Here is an 18,881-nt window from a genome sequence, read left to right as displayed (position 1 = left end):
ATCCCATGGGCTTTCCCAACCATTTCAATATTTCTCCAACAGGTCTAACACTTCTGAAAAACCAACAGAATACCCACCCTGAAAAAAATATAAAGCTAACAGAAAACGATACGAAAATCCCTATTAATTTACCAGCTTTTAAAAGGAAAAAAATGTGAAAAAAATATTTCTACATCCCATGGGCTTTCCCAACCATTTCAATATTGCACCCATTTGTCTAACACAACTGAAAAACCAACAGAATACACACCTGGAACAAAATATAAAGCTACCCGATCCGTAGACAGGGTACTTAACCGTACGAAAATACGTGTTAATTTATCTATTAATTTACCTAATTTTTACAAGAAAAAAATGTGAAAGAAATATTTCTTCATTCCATGGCCTTTCCCAACAATGTCGATTTTACTCCCACAAGTCTAAAGCTTCCAAAAAATCAAACGGAATTCCGTTTGTATATTTATATATTCCATGTTTATATATTCCATATTTATATATACCAAGGGCTATCCCAACCATGTCAATTTGACTCCCACAAGGGTAACACTTCTCAAAAACCAACAAAATGCCCACCCGGGACAACATATAAAGCTACCTGAACCGTACTTACAGTACCTAATAGTGCGAAAATACCTAATTATTTATCTTAATTTTACAGGGAAGAAATGTGAAAGAAATATTTTTACATACCATGGCCTTTCCCAACAATGGCAGTTTTCCTCCCACAGTATTAACACTTCTGAAAAACCAACAAAATGCCCACCCGATACAATATATAAAGTTACCGATCATTAGACATGGTACTTAACCGTACGAAAATACCTGTTAATTTACCTCTTAATTTACCTAATGTTTACAAGAAAAAAATGTGAAATAAATATTTCTTCATTTCATGGCCTTTCCCAGCCACGTACATGTTACTCCCACGAGTCTAACGCTTCCAAAAACCCATCAGAATGCCCAGTCTGAACAATATATAAAGGTACCCGAACCGTACATACAATACTTAACTGTATGAAAATCCCTATTAATTTACCAGATTGTACAAGGAAACAAATGTGAAAAAATATTTCTACATCCCATGGGATATCCAACCGTTTCAATATTTCTCCAACCGGTCTGAGACTTCTGAAAAACCAACAGAATACCCACCCGGAACAAAATATAAAGCTAACCGATCCGTAGACAGGGTACTTAACCGTACGAAAATATCTATGGATTTACCTAAATTTTACAGGGAAAAATTGTGAAAAAGTATTTCTTCATTCCATGGCCTTTCCCAACCATGTCAATTTTATTCCCACAAGTCTAACGCTTCGATGAAATCAACATAATGCCCAGTCTGAACAATATATAAAGGTACGCGAACCGTACATACAATACTTAACTGTACGAAAATCCATATTAATTTTCCAGATTGTACAAGGAAACAAATGTGAATAAAATATTTATACATCCCATGGGCTTTCCCAACAGTTTCAATATTTCTCCAACAGGTCTAACATTTCTGAAAAACCAACAGAATACCCACTCGGAACAAAATATAAAGCTTACCGATCTGTAGACAGGGTACTTAACCGTAAAAAAATACCTATCAATTGAACTAATTTTTACAAGAAAAAAGTGTGACTAAAATATTTCTTCATTCCATGGCCTTTCCCAACCATGTCAATTTTACTTCTACAAGTCTAATGGTTTGAAAAAACCAACATAATGCCCAGTCTGAACAATATATAAAGCTACCCGAACCGTACATACACTACTTAACTGTATGAAAATCCATATTAACTTACCAGCTTTTAAAAGGGAAAAATGTGAACAAAATATTTCTACATCCCATGGGCTTTTCCAACCGTTTCAATACTTCACCAACAGGTCTAACACTTCTGAATAAACAACAGAATACACACCTGGAACAGAAATATAAAGCTAACCGATCTGTACACAGGGTACTTAACCGTACGAAAATACCGATGAATTTACTTAATTTTTACAAGTAAAAAAATGTGAAAAAATATTTATGGATTTTCCCAACCATGACAATTTTACTCCCACAAGGCTAACACTTCTCAAAAACCAACAAAATGCCCACCCAAGAAAATATATAAAGCTACCTAAACCGAACATACAGTACTTAATAGTACGAAAATACCTAATTATATATCTAAATTTTACACGGAAGAAATGTGAAAGAAATATTTTTACGTACCATGGCCTTTCCCAACCAGAGTCTAACGCTTCCAAAAAACATACAGAATGCCCAGTGTGAACAATATATAAAGCTACTCGAACGGTACATACAATACTTAACTGTACGAAAATCCGTATTAATTTACCAGCTTTTACCAGGATGTGAAAAATGTGAAAAAAATATTTCCACATTCCATGGCCTTTCCCAACCATGGCAGGTTTCCTCCCGCAGTTTTAACACTTCTAAAAACCAACAAAATACCCACCCGATACAATATATAACGCTAACCGATCAGTAGACATGGTACTTAACCGTACGAAAATACCTGTTAATTTACCTATTAATTTACCTAATTTTTACAAGACAAAATATGAAAGAAATATTTCTTCATTCCATGGCCTTTCCCAGCCACGTAAATGTTACTCCCATGAGTCTAGTATTTCTCAAAAACCAACAGAATGCCCACCCGGGACAATATATAAACCTACCTGAACCGTACTTACAGTACGAAAATACCTAATTATTTATCTAAATTTTACAGGGAAAAAATGTGAAAGAAATATTTCTACATTCCGTGGCCTTTCCCAACCATGGCAGTTTTCCTCCCACAGTTTTAACACTTCTAAAAACCAACAGAATGCCTAGTCTGAACAAAATATAAAGCTACCCATACCGTACATACAATACTTAACTGTACGAAAATCCCAATTAATTTACCAGCTTTTACAAGGAAAAAAATGTGAAAAAAATATTTCTACATCCTATGGGCTTTCCCAACCATTTCAATATTTCTCCAACAGGTCTTACACTTTTGAAAAACCAACAGAATAAACACACAGAACAAAATATAAAGCTAACCAATACATAGACAGCAAACTTAACCGTACGAAAATACCTAAGAATTTACCTAATCATTACAAGTAAAAAAATGTGAAAAAAATATTTCTATGTTCCATGTCCTCTCCCAACCATGGCATTTCTCCTCCCACAGTTTTAACACTTCTGAAAAACCAAGAAAATGCCCACCCGGAACAATTTATAAAGCTACCTGAACCGTACATACAGTACTTAACCGTATGAAAATACATAATTTTTTATCGAAATTTTACAGGGAAAAAATGTAAAAAAAATATTTTTCTGCTCCATGGCCTTTCCCAACCATGTCAGTTTTACTCCCACAAGTTAAACACTTCCAAAAAACCAACAGAATGCCCAGTCTGAACAAAATATAAAGCTAACCGAACTGTACATACAATAATTAACTGTACGAAAATCCCTATTAATTTACCAGCTTTTACAAGGAAAAAAATATTTATATATTTCATGGGCTTTCACAACCATCTCAGTTTTACTCCCACAAGGCTAACACTTCTCAAAAAGCAACAAAATGCCCACCCGGAACACAATATAAACCTACCTGAACCGTACGTACAGTACATAACCGTACTAAAATATCTAATTATTTACCTACATTTTAAAGGGAAAAAATGTGAAAAAAATATTTCTACGTTCCATGGCCTTTCCCAACCATGGCAGTTTTCCTTCCACAGTTTTAACACTTCTAAAAACCAACAAAATTCCCACCCGATACAATATATAAAGGTAACTGATCAGTAGACATGGTACTTAAACGTACAAAAATACCTGTTAATTTGCCTATTAATTTACCTAAATTTTACTAGACAAAATGTGAAAGAAATATTTCTTCATTCCATGGCCTTTCCCAACCACGTCAATTTTATTCCCAAGAGTCTAACGCTTCCAAAAAACATACAGAATGCCCAGTGTGAACAATATATAAAGCTACTCGAACGGTACATACAATACTTAACTGTACGAAAATCCGTATTAATTTACCAGCTTTTACCAGGATGTGAAAAATGTGAAAAAAATACTTCCACATTCCATGGCCTTTCCCAACCATGGCAGGTTTCCTCCCGCAGTTTTAACACTTCTAAAAACCAACAAAATGCCCACTCGATACAATATATAAAGCTACCCAAACCGTATATGCGATACTTAACCGTACGGATATCCCTATTAATTTTCCAGGTTTTAAAAGGAAAAAAATGTGAAGAAAATATTTCTACATCCCATGGGCTTTTCCAACCATTTCAATATTTCTGCAACAGGTCTAACACTTCTGAAAAACCAACAGAATACCCACCTGGAAACAAATATAAAACTAACCGATCCGTAGACAGGGTACTTAAACGTACGAAAATACCTATGGATTTACCTAATTTTTACAAGTAAAAAAATGTGAAAAAAATATTTATATATTCCATGGCCTTTCCCAACCATGGCAGTTTTCATCCCACAGTATTAACACTTCTGAAAAACAAACAAACTGCCCACCCAATAAAATATATAAAGCTACCTGAACCGTACATACAATACGTAACAGTACAAAAATACCTAATTAGTTACCTAAATTTTACAGGGGGAAAATGTGAAAAAAATATTTCTACATTCCATGGCCTTTCACACCCGAACCGTACATACAGTACTTAACTGTACCAAAATCCCTATTAATTTACCAGCTTTTAAAAGGAAAAAAAGTGAACAAAATATTTGTACATCCGTTTTCTGCCGGCGCTTCCGAGGCGGGCGGGTGTCGCCATTAGCCGAATGACAACATGCCGGCCCTCAGACCCCTCATCTTCAAGAAGAGAACCAAGAAGTTCATCCGTCATCAGTCTGATCGCTATGTCAAAATCAAGCGTAACTGGAGAAAACCAAGAGGTATTGACAACAGAGTTCGCAGAAGATTCAAGGGCCAAATCTTGATGCCCAACATTGGGTATGGTAGCAATAAGAAGACAAAGGACATGCTGCCTTCAGGATTCAGAAAGTTTCTTGTCCACAATGTCAAAGAGTTAGAGGTTCTGATGATGAGCAACAAGTCATATTGTGCAGAGATGGCTCACAATGTTTTCTCCAAGAATCGAAAAGTAATTGTGGAGAGGGCAGCTCAGCTTGCTATCAAGGTTACCAATCCAAATGCAAGATTGCGGAGCGAGGAGAATGAATAGTTGTTCTTACACAACGATATTTAATAAAATATCAACAGAAGAAAAAAAAATATTTATACATCCCATGGCCTTTCCCGACCATTTCAATATTTCTCCAACAGGTCTAACATTTCTGAAAAACCAGCAGAATAACCACCAGGAACAAAATATAAAGCTAACCGGTCCGTAGACAGGGTACTTAACCGTACTAAAATACCTATGGATTTACCTAATTTTTACAAGTAAAAAAATGTGAAAAAAATATTTCTTCATTCCATGTTGTTTCCCAACCATGTAAATATTACTCCCACAAGTCTAACGCTTCCTAAAAACCAACATAATGCCCAGTCTTTACAATATATAAAGCTACCAAAAGCTTTATATACCTAAACGTATGAAAATCCCTATTAATTTACCAGTTTTAAAAGGAAAAAAATGGGAAAAAATATTTCTATATCCCATGGGCTTTCCCAACCATTTTAATATTTCTCGAACAGGTCTAATACTTCTGGAAAACCAACAGAATACCCACCCGGCACAAAATATAAAGCTAACCTTTCGGTAGACAGCGTACTTCTGTAGACAACGTACGAGAATACCTATGAAAAATGTGAAAAAAATATTTATATATTCCATGGGCTTTCTCAACCATGTCAATTTTACTCCCAGAAGACTAATACTTCTCAAAAACCAACAAAATGCCCATCCGATACAATATAGAAAGCTAACTGATCAGTAGACAAGGTACTTAAACGTACAAAAATACCTGTTAATTTACCTATTAATTTACCTAATTTTTACAAGAAAAAAATGTGAAAGAAATATTTCTTCATTCCATGGCTTTTCCCAACCACGTAAATGTTACTCCCACGAATCTAATGCTTCCAAAAAACCAACAGAATGCCCAGTCTGAAAAATATATAAAGCTACCCAAACGTTACATACAGTACTTAACAGTATGAAAATACCTAATTATTTACCTAAATTTTAAAGGGTAAAACTGTGAAAAAGATATTTCTACATTCCCTGGCCTTACCCAATCATGGCAGTGTTCCTCCCACAGTTTTAACACTTCTGAAAAACCAAGAAAAATGCCCACCCGGGACAATATATAAAGCTAGTTGAACCGTACTTACAGTACTTAACCGTATTAAAATCCCTATTAATTTACCAGCTTTTAAAAGGAAAAAATGTGAACCAAATATTTATACACCCCATGGGCTTTCCCAACCATTTCAAAATTTCTCCAACAGGTCTAACACTTCTGAAAAACCAACAGATTAACCACCCAGAACAATACATAAAGCTAAACGTTCTGTGGATAGGGTACTTAATGGTACAAAAATAGCTATGTATTTACATAATTTTACAAGAAAAAAATGTCAAAAAAATATTTCTACATCCCATGGGCTTTCCCAACCATTTCAAGATTTCTCCAACTGGTCTAACACTTCTGATAAACCAACAGAATAACTACCCAGACAATAAATAAAGCTACCTGAACCATAAATGCAGTATTTAACCATACGATACTACCCATTAATTTACCAGCTTTTACCAGGATGTGAAAAATGTGAAAGAACTATTTCTACGTACCATGGCCTTTCCCAACCATGGCAGTTTCCCTCCCACAGTTTTAACACTTCTGAAAAATCAACAAAAGGCCCAGCCGATACAATATATAAAGCTACCCAAAGCGTATATATGATACTTAACCGTATGAAAATCCCTATTAATTTACCTAATTTTTGCAAATAAAAAAATTTGAATAAAATATGTATATATTCCATCGGCTTTCCCAACCATGTCAGTTTTACTCCCACAAGTCTAACACTTCCAAAAACCCAACAGAATGCCCAGTCTGTACAATATATAAAGCTATCCGAACAGTACATAAGATATTTAACTTTACTAATAACCCTATTAATTTACCAGTATATACAAGGAAAAAATGTTAAAAAAATATTTCTACATCCCATGGGCTTTCCCAACCATTTCAATATTTCTCCAACAGTTCTGACACTTCTGAAAACCAACAGAATAACCACCCGGAACAATATATAAAGCTAACCGATCCGTAGATAGCGTACATAACCGTACGAAAATACCTACGAATTTACCTAATTTTTGCAAGTAAAAAAAGGCGATGAAATACTTCTCAAAAACCAACAAAATGCCCACCCGATACAATATATAAAGCTAACTGATCAGAAGACATGGTACTTAAACGTACAAAAATACCTGTTAATTTACCTATCAATTTACCTATTAATTTACCTAATTTTGACAAGAAAAAAATTTGAAAGAAATATTTCTACATTCCATGGCTTTTCCCAACCATGTCAATGTTACTCCCACGAATCTAATGCTTCCAAAAAACCAACAGAATGCCCAGTCTGAACAATATATAAAGCTACCCGAACGTTACATACAGTACTTAACAGTACGAAAATACCTAATTATTTACCTAAATTTTAAAGGGTAAAACTGTGATATTTCTACATTCCATGGCCTTACCGAATCATGGCAGTGTTCCTCCCACAGTTTTAACACTTCTGAAAAACCAAGAAAATGCCCACAAGGGACAATATATAAAGCTACCTGAACCGTACTTACAGTACTTAACCATACGAAAATCCCTATTAATTTACCAGCTTTTAAAAGGAAAAAATGTGAACAAAATATTTATACATCCCATGGGCTTTCCCAACCGTTTCAATATTTCTCCAACAGGTCTAATACTTCGGAAAAACCAGCAGAATAACCACCCGGAACAAAAGATAAAGCTAACCGATCCGTAGACAGCATACTTAAACGTATGAAAATACCGATGAATTGACCTAATTTTTACAAGTAAAGAAATGTGAAAAATATATTTATATATTCGATGGAATTTCCCAACCATGTCAATTTCACTCCCACAAGGCTAACACTTCTGAAAAACCAACAAAATACCCACCCGGAACAATATATAAACCTACCTAAACCATACATACAGTACTTAACAGTACAAAGATACTGAATTATTTACCTAAATTTTACATGGAAATATGTGAAAAAAACATCTCTATATTCCGTGGCCTTTCCCAACCATGTCAGTGTTACTCAAACAGGTCTAATACTAGACAGGGTACTTAACCGTACGAAAATATCGATGAATTTACCGAATTTTTACAAGTAAAAAAATGTGAAAAAATATTTCTTCATTCCATGGCCTTTCCCAACGATGTCAATTTTCCTCCCACACAGCTAACACTTCTCAAAAACCAACAAAAGGCCAACCGGAACAATATATAAAGCTACCTGAAATGTACATACAGTATTTAACAGTACGAAAATACGTACTTTTTTACCTACATTTATCAGGGTAAAATGTGAAAAAAATATTTCTATGTTCCATGGGCTTTCCCAACCATGTCAGTTTTAGTCCCACAAGGCTAACACTTCTCATAAACCAACAAAATGCCCACCCGGAACAATATATAATGCTACCTGAACCGTACTTAACAGTACGAAAATCCCTATTAATTTACCATCTTTTAAAAGGAAAAAAATGTGAAAGAAATATTTCTACGTACCATGGCCTTTCCCAACCATGGCAGTTTCCCTCCCACAGTATTAACACTTCTGAAAAACCAACAAAATGCCAACCCGATACAATATATAAAGCTAACCGATCAGTAGACATGGTACTTAACAGTACGAAAATACCTGTTAATTTACCTATTAATTTACCTAATTTTTACGAGAACAAAATGTGAAAGAAATATTTCTTCATTCCATGGCCTTTCCGAACCATGTCAATTTTACTCCAACAGGTCTAACACTTCCAAAAAACCAACAGAATGTCCAGTCTGAACAATATATAAAGCTACCTGAACCGTACATAGGATACTTAACCGTACGAAAATCCTTTTTAATTTACCAGCTTTTAAAATGAAAAAAATGTGAAGAAAATATTTCTACATCCCATGGGCTTTACCAACCATTTCAATATTTCTCCAACAGGTCTAAGACTTCTGAAAAACCAACAGAATACCCACCCGGAACAAAATATAAAGCTAACCGATCCGTAGATAGACAGTTTTAACACTTCTGAAAAACCAAGAAAAATGCCCACCCGGGACAATATATAAAGCTAGTTGAACCGTACTTACAGTACTTAACCGTATGAAAATCCCTATTAATTTACCAGCTTTTAAAAGGAAAAAATGTGAACCAAATATTTATACACCCCATGGGCTTTCCCAACCATTTCAAAATTTCTCCAACAGGTCTAACACTTCTGAAAAACCAACAGATTAACCACCCAGAACAATACATAAAGCTAAACGTTCTGTGGATAGGGTACTTAATGGTACAAAAATAGCTATGTATTTACATAATTTTACAAGAAAAAAATGTCAAAAAAATATTTCTACATCCCATGGGCTTTCCCAACCATTTCAAGATTTCTCCAACTGGTCTAACACTTCTGATAAACCAACAGAATAACTACCCAGACAATAAATAAAGCTACCTGAACCATAAATGCAGTATTTAACCATACGATACTACCCATTAATTTACCAGCTTTTACCAGGATGTGAAAAATGTGAAAGAACTATTTCTACGTACCATGGCCTTTCCCAACCATGGCAGTTTCCCTCCCACAGTTTTAACACTTCTGAAAAATCAACAAAAGGCCCAGCCGATACAATATATAAAGCTACCCAAAGCGTATATATGATACTTAACCGTATGAAAATCCCTATTAATTTACCTAATTTTTGCAAATAAAAAAATTTGAATAAAATATGTATATATTCCATCGGCTTTCCCAACCATGTCAGTTTTACTCCCACAAGTCTAACACTTCCAAAAACCCAACAGAATGCCCAGTCTGTACAATATATAAAGCTATCCGAACAGTACATAAGATATTTAACTTTACAAATAACCCTATTAATTTACCAGTATATACAAGGAAAAAAATGTTAAAAAAATATTTCTACATCCCATGGGCTTTCCCAACCATTTCAATATTTCTCCAACAGTTCTGACACTTCTGAAAACCAACAGAATAACCACCCGGAACAATATATAAAGCTAACCGATCCGTAGATAGCGTACATAACCGTACGAAAATACCTACGAATTTACCTAATTTTTGCAAGTAAAAAAAGGCGATGAAATACTTCTCAAAAACCAACAAAATGCCCACCCGATACAATATATAAAGCTAACTGATCAGAAGACATGGTACTTAAACGTACAAAAATACCTGTTAATTTACCTATCAATTTACCTATTAATTTACCTAATTTTGACAAGAAAAAAATTTGAAAGAAATATTTCTACATTCCATGGCTTTTCCCAACCATGTCAATGTTACTCCCACGAATCTAATGCTTCCAAAAAACCAACAGAATGCCCAGTCTGAACAATATATAAAGCTACCCGAACGTTACATACAGTACTTAACAGTACGAAAATACCTAATTATTTACCTAAATTTTAAAGGGTAAAACTGTGATATTTCTACATTCCATGGCCTTACAGAATCATGGCAGTGTTCCTCCCACAGTTTTAACACTTCTGAAAAACCAAGAAAATGCCCACAAGGGACAATATATAAAGCTACCTGAACCGTACTTACAGTACTTAACCATACGAAAATCCCTATTAATTTACCAGCTTTTAAAAGGAAAAAATGTGAACAAAATATTTATACATCCCATGGGCTTTCCCAACCATTTCAATATTTCTCCAACAGGTCTAATACTTCGGAAAAACCAGCAGAATAACCACCCGGAACAAAAGATAAAGCTAACCAATCCGTAGACAGCATACTTAAACGTATGAAAATACCGATGAATTGACCTAATTTTTACAAGTAAAGAAATGTGAAAAATATATTTATATATTCGATGGAATTTCCCAACCATGTCAATTTCACTCCCACAAGGCTAACACTTCTGAAAAACCAACAAAATACCCACCCGGAACAATATATAAACCTACCTAAACCATACATACAGTACTTAACAGTACAAAGATACTGAATTATTTACCTAAATTTTACATGGAAATATGTGAAAAAAACATCTCTATATTCCGTGGCCTTTCCCAACCATGTCAGTGTTACTCAAACAGGTCTAATACTAGACAGGGTACTTAACCGTACGAAAATATCGATGAATTTACCGAATTTTTACAAGTAAAAAAATGTGAAAAAATATTTCTTCATTCCATGGCCTTTCCCAACGATGTCAATTTTCCTCCCACACAGCTAACACTTCTCAAAAACCAACAAAAGGCCAACCGGAACAATATATAAAGCTACCTGAAATGTACATACAGTATTTAACAGTACGAAAATACGTACTTTTTTACCTACATTTATCAGGGTAAAATGTGAAAAAAATATTTCTATGTTCCATGGGCTTTCCCAACCATGTCAGTTTTAGTCCCACAAGGCTAACACTTCTCATAAACCAACAAAATGCCCACCCGGAACAATATATAATGCTACCTGAACCGTACTTAACAGTACGAAAATCCCTATTAATTTACCATCTTTTAAAAGGAAAAAAATGTGAAAGAAATATTTCTACGTACCATGGCCTTTCCCAACCATGGAAGTTTCCCTCCCACAGTATTAACACTTCTGAAAAACCAACAAAATGCCAACCCGATACAATATATAAAGCTAACCGATCAGTAGACATGGTACTTAACAGTACGAAAATACCTGTTAATTTACCTATTAATTTACCTAATTTTTACGAGAACAAAATGTGAAAGAAATATTTCTTCATTCCATGGCCTTTCCGAACCATGTCAATTTTACTCCCACAGGTCTAACACTTCCAAAAAACCAACAGAATGTCCAGTCTGAACAATATATAAAGCTACCTGAACCGTACATAGGATACTTAACCGTACGAAAATCCTTTTTAATTTACCAGCTTTTAAAATGAAAAAAATGTGAAGAAAATATTTCTACATCCCATGGGCTTTACCAACCATTTCAATATTTCTCCAACAGGTCTAAGACTTCTGAAAAACCAACAGAATACCCACCCGGAACAAAATATAAAGCTAACCGATCCGTAGATAGACAGTTTTAACACTTCTGAAAAACCAAGAAAAATGCCCACCCGGGACAATATATAAAGCTAGTTGAACCGTACTTACAGTACTTAACCGTATGAAAATCCCTATTAATTTACCAGCTTTTAAAAGGAAAAAATGTGAACCAAATATTTATACACCCCATGGGCTTTCCCAACCATTTCAAAATTTCTCCAACAGGTCTAACACTTCTGAAAAACCAACAGATTAACCACCCAGAACAATACATAAAGCTAAACGTTCTGTGGATAGGGTACTTAATGGTACAAAAATAGCTATGTATTTACATAATTTTACAAGAAAAAAATGTGAAAAAAATATTTCTACATCCCATGGGCTTTCCCAACCATTTCAAGATTTCTCCAACTGGTCTAACACTTCTGATAAACCAACAGAATAACTACCCAGACAATAAATAAAGCTACCTGAACCATAAATGCAGTATTTAACCATACGATACTACCCATTAATTTACCAGCTTTTACCAGGATGTGAAAAATGTGAAAGAACTATTTCTACGTACCATGGCCTTTCCCAACCATGGCAGTTTCCCTCCCACAGTTTTAACACTTCTGAAAAATCAACAAAAGGCCCAGCCGATACAATATATAAAGCTACCCAAAGCGTATATATGATACTTAACCGTATGAAAATCCCTATTAATTTACCTAATTTTTGCAAATAAAAAAATTTGAATAAAATATGTATATATTCCATCGGCTTTCCCAACCATGTCAGTTTTACTCCCACAAGTCTAACACTTCCAAAAACCCAACAGAATGCCCAGTCTGTACAATATATAAAGCTATCCGAACAGTACATAAGATATTTAACTTTACTAATAACCCTATTAATTTACCAGTATATACAAGGAAAAAAATGTTAAAAAAATATTTCTACATCCCATGGGCTTTCCCAACCATTTCAATATTTCTCCAACAGTTCTGACACTTCTGAAAACCAACAGAATAACCACCCGGAACAATATATAAAGCTAACCGATCCGTAGATAGCGTACATAACCGTACGAAAATACCTACGAATTTACCTAATTTTTGCAAGTAAAAAAAGGTGATGAAATACTTCTCAAAAACCAACAAAATGCCCACCCGATACAATATATAAAGCTAACTGATCAGAAGACATGGTACTTAAACGTACAAAAATACCTGTTAATTTACCTATCAATTTACCTATTAATTTACCTAATTTTGACAAGAAAAAAATTTGAAAGAAATATTTCTACATTCCATGGCTTTTCCCAACCATGTCAATGTTACTCCCACGAATCTAATGCTTCCAAAAAACCAACAGAATGCCCAGTCTGAACAATATATAAAGCTACCCGAACGTTACATACAGTACTTAACAGTACGAAAATACCTAATTATTTACCTAAATTTTAAAGGGTAAAACTGTGATATTTCTACATTCCATGGCCTTACAGAATCATGGCAGTGTTCCTCCCACAGTTTTAACACTTCTGAAAAACCAAGAAAATGCCCACAAGGGACAATATATAAAGCTACCTGAACCGTACTTACAGTACTTAACCATACGAAAATCCCTATTAATTTACCAGCTTTTAAAAGGAAAAAATGTGAACAAAATATTTATACATCCCATGGGCTTTCCCAACCATTTCAATATTTCTCCAACAGGTCTAATACTTCGGAAAAACCAGCAGAATAACCACCCGGAACAAAAGATAAAGCTAACCGATCCGTAGACAGCATACTTAAACGTATGAAAATACCGATGAATTGACCTAATTTTTACAAGTAAAGAAATGTGAAAAATATATTTATATATTCGATGGAATTTCCCAACCATGTCAATTTCACTCCCACAAGGCTAACACTTCTGAAAAACCAACAAAATACCCACCCGGAACAATATATAAACCTACCTAAACCATACATACAGTACTTAACAGTACAAAGATACTGAATTATTTACCTAAATTTTACATGGAAATATGTGAAAAAAACATCTCTATATTCCGTGGCCTTTCCCAACCATGTCAGTGTTACTCAAACAGGTCTAATACTAGACAGGGTACTTAACCGTACGAAAATATCGATGAATTTACCGAATTTTTACAAGTAAAAAAATGTGAAAAAATATTTCTTCATTCCATGGCCTTTCCCAACGATGTCAATTTTCCTCCCACACAGCTAACACTTCTCAAAAACCAACAAAAGGCCAACCGGAACAATATATAAAGCTACCTGAAATGTACATACAGTATTTAACAGTACGAAAATACGTACTTTTTTACCTACATTTATCAGGGTAAAATGTGAAAAAAATATTTCTATGTTCCATGGGCTTTCCCAACCATGTCAGTTTTAGTCCCACAAGGCTAACACTTCTCAAAAACCAACAAAATGCCCACCCGGAACAATATATAATGCTACCTGAACCGTACTTAACAGTACGAAAATCCCTATTAATTTACCATCTTTTAAAAGGAAAAAAATGTGAAAGAAATATTTCTACGTACCATGGCCTTTCCCAACCATGGCAGTTTCCCTCCCACAGTATTAACACTTCTGAAAAACCAACAAAATGCCAACCCGATACAATATATAAAGCTAACCGATCAGTAGACATGGTACTTAACAGTACGAAAATACCTGTTAATTTACCTATTAATTTACCTAATTTTTACGAGAACAAAATGTGAAAGAAATATTTCTTCATTCCATGGCCTTTCCGAACCATGTCAATTTTACTCCCACAGGTCTAACACTTCCAAAAAAACAACAGAATGTCCAGTCTGAACAATATATAAAGCTACCTGAACCGTACATACGATACTTAACTGTACGAAAATTCCTATTAATTTACCAGTTTTTACCAGGAAAAAATTTGAAAAAAATATTTCTACATCCCATGGGCTTTCCCAACCATTTCAATATTGCAACCGTACATTCGATACTTAACCGTACAGGGAAAAAATGTGAAAAAAATATTTCAACGTTCCATGGCCTTTCCCAACCATGGCAGTTTTCCTCCCACAGTATTAACACTTCTGAAAAACTAACAAAATGCCCACACGATACTATATATAAAGCTTACCCATTAGTGGACATGGTACTTAATCGTAAGAAAATACCTGATAATTTACCTAATTTTTACAAGAAATTTTTACAAGTAAAACAATGTAAAAAAAAACATTTCTTCATGCCAGGGCCTCTCCCAACCATGTCAATTATACTCCCACGAGTCTAACGCTTCCAAAAAACCAACAGAATGCCCAGTCTGAACAATATATAAAGGTACCCAAACGTTACATACAGTACTTAACAGTACGAAAATACCTAAATATTTACCTAAATTTTAAAGGGTAAAACTGTGATATTTCTACATTCCATGGCCTTACCGAATCATGGCAGTGTTTCTCCCACAGTTTTAACTCTTCTGAAAAACCAACAAAATTCCCACCTGATACAATATATAAAGCTACCCAAACCGTATATACGATACTTAACCGTACGAAAATCCTTTTTAATTTACCAGCTTTTAAAATGAAAAAAATGTGAAAAAAATATTTCTACATCCCATGGGCTTTACCAACCATTTCAATATTTCTCCAACAGGTCTAAGACTTCTGAAAAACCAACAGAATACCCACCCGGAACAAAATATAAAGCTAACCCATCCGTAGATAGTGTACTTGACCGTGCGAAAATACCTACGAATTTACCTAATTTTTGCAAGTAAAAAAAGGTGATAAAATACTTCTCAAAAACCAACAAAATGCCCACCCGACACAATATATAAAGCTAGCTGATCAGTAGACATGGTACTTAAACGTGCAAAAATACCTGTTAATTTACCTGTTAATTTACCTATTAATCTACCTAATTTTTACGAGAAAAAAATGTGAAAGAAATATTTCTTCATTCCATGGCCTTTCCCAACCATGTCAATTTTACTCCCACAGGTCTAACACTTCCAAAAAACCAACAGAATGCCCAGTCTGAACAATATATAAAGCTACCTGAACCGTACATACGATACTTAACTGTACGAAAATTCCTATTAATTTACCAGTTTTTACCAGGAAAAAATTTGAAAAAAATATTTCTACATCCCATGGGCTTTCCCAACCATTTCAATATTTCAACCGTACATTCGATACTTAACCGTACAGGGAAAAAATGTGAAAAAAATATTTCAACATTCCATGGCCTTTCCCAACCATGGCAGTTTTCCTCCCACAGTATTAACACTTCTGAAAAACTAACAAAATGCCCACACGATACTATATATAAAGCTTACCCATTAGTGGACATGGTACTTAATCGTAAGAAAATACCTGATAATTTACCTAATTTTTACAAGAATTTTTTACAAGTAAAACAATGTAAAAAAAAACATTTCTTCATGCCAGGGCCTCTCCCAACCATGTCAATTATACTCCCACGAGTCTAACGCTTCCAAAAAACCAACAGAATGCCCAGTCTGAACAATATATAAAGGTACCCAAACGTTACATACAGTACTTAACAGTACGAAAATACCTAAATATTTACCTAAATTTTAAAGGGTAAAACTGTGATATTTCTACATTCCATGGCCTTACCGAATCATGGCAGTGTTTCTCCCACAGTTTTAACTCTTCTGAAAAACCAACAAAATTCCCACCCGATACAATATATAAAGCTACCCAAACCGTATATACGATACTTAACCGTACGAAAATCCTTTTTAATTTACCAGCTTTTAAAATGCAAAAAATGTGAAAAAAATATTTCTACATCCCATGGGCTTTACCAACCATTTCAATATTTCTCCAACAGGTCTAAGACTTCTGAAAAACCAACAGAATACCCACCCGGAACAAAATATAAAGCTAACCGATCCGTAGATAGTGTACTTAACCGTGCGAAAATACCTACGAATTTACCTAATTTTTGCAAGTAAAAAAAGGCGATAAAATACTTCTCAAAAACCAACAAAATGCCCACCCGACACAATATATAAAGCTAGCTGATCAGTAGACATGGTACTTAAACGTGCAAAAATACCTGTTAATTTACCTGTTAATTTACCTATTAATTTACCTAATTTTTACGAGAAAAAAATGTGAAAGAAATATTTCTTCATTCCATGGCCTTTCCCAACCATGTCAATTTTACTCCCACAGGTCTAACACTTCCAAAAAACCAACAGAATGCCCAGTCTGAACAATATATAAAGCTACCTGAACCGTACATACGATACTTAACTGTACGAAAATTCCTATTAATTTACCAGTTTTTACCAGGAAAAAATTAGAAAAAAATATTTCTACATCCCATGGGCTTTCCCAACCATTTCAATATTTCAACCGTACATTCGATACTTAACCGTACAGGGAAAAAATGTGAAAAAAATATTTCAACGTTCCATGGCCTTTCCCAACCATGGCAGTTTTCTTCCCACAGTATTAACACTTCTGAAAAACTAACAAAATGCCCACACGATACTATATATAAAGCTTACCCATTAGTGGACATGGTACTTAATCGTAAGAAAATACCTGATAATTTACCTAATTTTTACAAGAAATTTTTACAAGTAAAACAATGTAAAAAAAAAACATTTCTTCATGCCAGGGCCTCTCCCAACCATGTCAATTATACTCCCACGAGTCTAACGCTTCCAAAAAACCAACAGAATGCCCAGTCTGAACAATATATAAAGGTACCCAAACGTTACATACAGTACTTAACAGTACGAAAATACCTAAATATTTACCTAAATTTTAAAGGGTAAAACTGTGATATTTCTACATTCCATGGCCTTACCGAATCATGGCAGTGTTTCTCCCACAGTTTTAACTCTTCTGAAAAACCAACAAAATTCCCACCCGATACAATATATAAAGCTACCCAAACCGTATATACGATACTTAACCGTACGAAAATCCTTTTTAATTTACCAGCTTTTAAAATGAAAAAAATGTGAAAAAAATATTTCTACATCCCATGGGCTTTACCAACCATTTCAATATTTCTCCAACAGGTCTAAGACTTCTGAAAAACCAACAGAATACCCACCCGGAACAAAATATAAAGCTAACCGATCCGTAGATAGTGTACTTAACCGTGCGAAAATACCTACGAATTTACCTAATTTTTGCAAGTAAAAAAAGGCGATAAAATACTTCTCAAAAACCAACAAAATGCCCACCCGACACAATATATAAAGCTAGCTGATCAGTAGACATGGTACTTAAACGTGCAAAAATACCTGTTAATTTACCTGTTAATTTACCTATTAATTTACCTAATTTTTACGAGAAAAAAATGTGAAAGAAATATTTCTTCATTCCATGGCCTTTCCCAACCATGTCAATTTTACTCCCACAGGTCTAACACTTCCAAAAAACCAACAGAATGCCCAGTCTGAACAATATATAAAGCTACCTGAACCGTACATACGATACTTAACTGTACGAAAATTCCTATTAATTTACCAGTTTTTACCAGGAAAAAATTTGAAAAAAATATTTCTACATCCCATGGGCTTTCCCAACCATTTCAATATTTCAACAGTACATTCGA

General features: G+C 34.4%; 1 pseudogene; it reads left to right on the top strand.

Annotated features, from left to right (window-relative positions):
* The first annotated feature begins 4,830 nt into the window (after positions 1 to 4,830).
* On the top strand, positions 4,831 to 5,276 carry LOC143821966 (large ribosomal subunit protein eL32 pseudogene; annotated as a pseudogene).
* Positions 5,277 to 18,881: the final 13,605 nt, after the last annotated feature.

Source organism: Paroedura picta, chromosome 1 (genome assembly GCF_049243985.1).
Source record: "Paroedura picta isolate Pp20150507F chromosome 1, Ppicta_v3.0, whole genome shotgun sequence".
Classification (NCBI taxonomy): domain Eukaryota; kingdom Metazoa; phylum Chordata; class Lepidosauria; order Squamata; family Gekkonidae; genus Paroedura; species Paroedura picta.
Note: the sequence above shows the minus strand (reverse complement) of the source record. Positions and strands in the feature narration are given on the sequence as shown.